Genomic DNA, 5764 nt, shown 5'->3' on the forward strand with positions numbered 1-5764 from the left:
TCTCGTAAACCTGATAAATATCATGCTGCTCTGATTGTCTGAAATTGTTTCCTTTTTGCTCTCCTGTATAATTTTATTAAGTTATTTTTGGAACCATCAAAAAAAAAATAGTGGGTTGATTAACAACAACAACAAAAATGCTCGAGTGAAAAAATTCTTACAGAAGACTACATGCTGTATGATCCCATTTTTAAGAAGTTCTAGAATAGACAAAACATGAAAAAAAATCAGAAGAATGGTTGCTAGGGGTGGGGACAGGGAAGAGGATTGGCTGGGGAGTGGCAGGAGGAAACTTTCTGGGTGATGATATTGTTCTTTATGTTCATAGGGGTTGGATTACACTGGTGTATACGCTTGACAAAATTCAGCAAATGTACACTTAAGATTTGTGTATTTCATTGTATGTAAATTTCACATCAAAGTAGAAAGAAACCAACAAATACTGAACTCTGATTAATGATATCCTGTACACCCAGAAGTATTTTGGGAGAAGTGCACTGAGCCTACAATTTATTTAGAAATGTATAAAAAATTAGATGGATTTATGGATGGATAGAGGTATGAAAAGGTGGATAGATATGTGATAAAATGGTAGAAACTAGGTGCTGGAGATGTGAATACTAACTGTAAAATTCTCTCAACATTACGGTAGTCTTGAAATGCTTCATAATAAAATCTTGAGGGGAAAAGATATTTACACAAAACATTGTATAGTTCAAGTCAGACTTCAGGAAATGTTATGATGGATAAACAACCAGCTTATGGTGTGAGCACGGAAGAGAGTAATTATTTCTGTGTGCATGAGAGGTGGGAGGCGGAATCAAGGAGAGTCTCATAGAGGAGAAGTCTAGAACCTGGTCTTGAAAGATAAAACTCTAAAGGCAGAGAAAGAGAGAAGGGGGAAAAAGGGCATCCCACGAGAACAACAGTCAAAGTTCAGTTGACCATAATCACTTACCTGAAAAGGATTCCAGAACAGTCACAGCTCCCTTTTGTCCAGCACCCATAATAACTTCCCAATCCCCACAATAACCCTGCAAAGAAGACACGACAGAAAGGTCCCGTTTTCTGAACCTGTTCTAGGAAAAGCTCAAAGTTTTGCAAACTTTATCTCCTTTGATTTTCACAATGAGGTTGGTATGTGTTCCCCATTTGGCAGATACGAAATTGAAGGCTCAGAGAGGCTATACAATTTGCCCAAGGTCACACAGCCAGATCCAAGAAATTCTGAACCAAGCTATCAGAAGGAACATTTACTTGGGGTGCTATGTACTCAGCACTGACTTTTAAAAATATATACTGTAATCACAACAGTTAGACCTCGCATGCAGGCCCTGAGGAGCTGACAGAACTGAGTAAAACACACCCCTGCTCTGGGAGAGCCTGTCTAGTGGTCCTAACGCACACATAGGAGGATGAGAGTGGGGTAGGGGAGAGAGGAGAGGGTCTTATACACGTTGAGGAAAAGTTACTAAAAACAAAATCTACTCCCAACCCAGAAAACCTCTCTAAAAATATTAGAGAAAGAAAAGTCTTATTATATGTAATGGTTAAGGTTATGTGTCTACTTGGCTAGACCATGATTCTTAGTGGTTTGGCAAATATTATGTAATCATCCTCCACGATGCAATCTGATGTAAACAGCCAATCAGTTGAAAGCCAGTCAGTTTCCTTGGGGATGTGGCCTGCATCCAATATATATGGATGTTCTGGCAAAGCCCTCTCTGGATCCTGTATCTGACTCGTCATCCTCTGACCTCCGGTTCATGGGATGTGAACAAGCAACCTGTGGCCTGACCTGCAGATCTTGGGATTCACCAGTTTCTGCAACCCCATGAGCCAGCAGCCATCTGCCTGACTTGCCAATTTTGGGTTCGTCAGCCCTGCAACCACATGAGTTAGGAGAAGCCTCTAGCTTGATGCCTGACCCATGGATTTGGGACTTGCTAGCCTCCACAACTGCATGAGCCATTTCCTTGAGATAAATCTCTGCATATATTTACTTATGTAGCTTCACTAATTTTGCTCCTCTAAAGAACCCAGCCTAAGACATTATTGAATAAGCGTTAAACCGGAATGTGATGCATACAGGCAATCTGCTAAGATAGAAAGAAAATTTATCCTTTACATAGCTGAGTGGATACAACTCATCATATTCACCTTTAAGATAAAATTGCTAATTTTCCAGTATCTTTATGGTGGGATACCCCAAGTTATGCTAATCTCCTTCCAGGAAACTGGGAGATAAGAGTGTGATCTTCCTTGATGATTTACATTTCAAAAGAGATGACTCCCAGGTCCTTGAGGAAACATCCTTGATTAACAAAAATGAGAGAGAAGGGACATTTCTCCCCTTATGTCCAACAGGGAGAATTAAAACCTTTCTTACTTTCAATTTGTATTTTTCCTTACATTCATCAGCCTGGGGCAGCAGAGAAAAGGGCTCAAAGGTGGCGTTTGCTGCTTCCTGAGGGAACAATGAGTCGGAATACACTCGTCAGCAAGGGGTTTGGTTTGGTTTTTGAGGGAACAATAGGAAACCCAAGATTCATTTATTCACTGAGAAAATCTTGAAACTTTCAAGGGGTAGAGGGATTTTGAGGAGGGAAGGAGGCCTAGGAAGGTGGGCAGGGGAGCATCTCTCAAAGACAGAGTCTAGAAGCCAAGAAATGGCAAGGCACACTCAGGGTAAGCACGTTCAGGGAAGTAAGAGAAGAGAAGGAGAGAAGATCCAACAATGGTGAAGGGCCTTTGATGGGGGTTAGGTGGGCAAAAGAAGTTTAAAGACGCAATTGCCAGGGCACTTAAAATCCACCCTGATGAATTCATAGTCTTCTTGTAGGAAAATCTCACTCGAAAAGCTGTATGCCAACACTGAGTGGCTTCAAAAGCTCTCCTCAGATGCGTGGCGAATAGTATCTGCTGTTATGGTGGTGGGATTCCCTCCAGACCTCAGCCCCCATGAGTGGCTCCCAATGCTGGCTGAGCAAGCCAGACTGCATGTTTAACCTTCTCTGTATACACCCAGCCCACACTCAGGGACTTAATAAAGGCTCTACAAAAATACAGTTCAGACGCCACTCCCTGACTCTCCTGGGGACAGGGAGTTCATGTCCTCATGCTATATGCTTGCCAGGTGTTTAGCCCTCTTGCCCTACTCTGAGCCATTTCTGATTTCTTTGCAACTTTGCTTGGCTGTTCATTTACTACCTCACCTACTGCCAGGTGCTCATGGTCATCTGGATAGAAAACACCAGGGCATGACAAGTGGATCTCCACAGGTGGCTGTGTCCCTCGGAGTCCCACTCAGCCCTGAGAGCCGTTGAGTTCTGAGCACACAAACCTTCCCATCTGCTTTATCTGTGGTGATTTAAAATAAGTCTGCAAATTTTTTGACACTTTTCCCTTTCAAAGGTGAAGACTAACTCCCCTCCCCTTGAATATAGGCCCAGTTTAGTGACTTGCTTCTAATCCATTGAACGTGACAGAAGTGAAGCTATATGACTTCCGAGGGTAGGCCATAAAAAGTTGTAGCTTCCTCTTGACTGTCTTCCAGGTTGCTTACGCAGGAGAAAATCAATCACGATGTCGTCAGCACACTTAACCAGCCCTGTGGAGGAGTCCAATGGGGAGGAAGTGAGGTCTCCCGCCAAAGCCACCACCAACTTGCCAACCATATGAGTGAGTCACCTTAGAAGGGGATCCCCCAGCTTTAGTCAAGCCTTCAGATGACGGCAGCCCCAGCCAACATGTTAGTCTCAATTCTCGAGACTCCAGGACCACCCACCCAAGCCATTCCTGAATTCCTGATCCACAGAAACTGAGAGGTAATACATGTTTATTGTTTTTTTAAGCCACTAAGTTCTGAGGTAAGTTGTTGTGCAGCAACAGATAACTAAGACATTAACTTTCTTCCCCACTGCCTCTCTCCAAGCTCCCTATGCTCCAGCCAAAGGGAGTCACTCACTGTTGAAAGCAACACATTTTTTCTAAGTAGCTTCTGTAAAACAAAACAAAAATCCTCACAACTGGATCAATAAGCAACATCATGATAAACGGAGAAAATACTCAAATTGTCAAGGATTTCATTTTACTTGTATTCACAATCAATGCCCATGGAAGCAGCAGTCAAGAAATGAGATGACATATTGTGTTGGGTAAATCTGCTGCAAAAGGCTTCTGTAAAGCGTTAAAAAGCAAAGATGTCACTCTGAGGACTTAAGGTGCGCCTGACCCAAACCATGGTATTTTCAATTGCCTCAAATACATGCTAAAGCTGGACAACGAATAAGGAAGACCGAAGAATTGCCGCCTTTGAATTATGGTGTTGGTGAAGAATATTGAATATACCATGGACTGCGAGAAGAATGAACGAATCTGTCTTGGAAGAAGTACAGTCAGAACGCTCTTTAGAAGGAGGAATGGCGAAACTTTGTCTCACATACTTTGGGCGTGTTATCAGGAGGGACCAGTCCCTGGAGAAGGACGTCATGCTTGGTAAAGTGGAGGGTCAGTAAAAAAGAGGAAGACCCTCAATCAGATGGATTGACACAGTAGCTGCAACAATGGGCTCAAGCATAGCAAAGATTGTGAGGATGGTGCAGGACCAGGCAGTGTTTCGTTCTGTTGTACATAGCGTCGCTGGTCGCTGTGAGTTGGAGCCAACTCAATGGCACCTAACAACAGTAACAACAGCTTCTGTGTGCCAGGCAGGGACAGATGCTGGGGATATGGCACTAGGCTAGACCAAGGTGGCCTCTGTCCTCACGAGCTTAAGGGGTCTCACACTCCTAGCGTTCGAAGATCATGCTTTGGCTCACACAGTGCACTCATCCAGAAAGCTCGCCCCAGCCCACCCTTATTACATTCTGAACATTTCTGAATTGACCTTTCTCCTTCAATGCTGAACCCAAATGCTGCCTCATCCATGGAGCCGTTTCTGATTGCCCCATTGGAAATTATCTTTCTCGACTCTGAACTCCTATGATGCTTTATCTCAACCTTAGTTTGGCCACTTAACATCATCTTCCTTGTATTTTGATTATATATGTATAATCTCCCCTACTAGGTGTAAACTTCTTGTGATGGATGTCTTATTCATATCTGTATTCTCCACACAACTAGTATACAAAGTGCCATGTGCATAGTTAGCACTTAAGAAATGCTCATTCAGACTGGGTAGGGGGTACCCTGGGGGTGGAGGTGGGGGGAGTCTGAAGGAGTTATTGCTAAGGCAGCAGGGCACCTCACCACCCGGGAATGCTACCTGGGGATCAGTGGGTGGTTATAACTCAGGCCCAGAGCCTGGGAGCTAAGGAGGAGGCCATGCAGGAGGTCTGAGAGTCTGTGAGCTGAGCTGGGAGTGAGTTCACCACCTTCTACCTTGGGAATGCAGCAAGTGCAGTGGCCATGGCTACAGCAGGACACCACTGGATGTGGGTGCTCAGTACGCTCATCACCCAGTCCTGATTCTAGGGGTCACAGAGCCTATTCTCACAAATGATGATGCTTCCTGCAATAATCGTTTGGCCATGGGGCCCTCTAAGAATACCCGGGAACTTGGAGCTGGGACCAAGGAGGACACTTAGGTGGATGACAGCAGCAACCGCATCATAAATGGGTCCAAGTGCGAGATTCACTCCCAGCAATGGCTGGCTGCGCTGTTGATGAGGCCCAACCAACTCTACTGCTGGGTGGTATTGGTGGCTCCAAATTGGCTGCTCATGGCTGCGCATTGCAGGAAGCCTGTTTTCAGTAACCTGCA

Source organism: Trichechus manatus, unplaced genomic scaffold (genome assembly GCF_000243295.1).
Source record: "Trichechus manatus latirostris isolate Lorelei unplaced genomic scaffold, TriManLat1.0 scaffold00001, whole genome shotgun sequence".
Classification (NCBI taxonomy): Eukaryota; Metazoa; Chordata; class Mammalia; order Sirenia; family Trichechidae; genus Trichechus; species Trichechus manatus.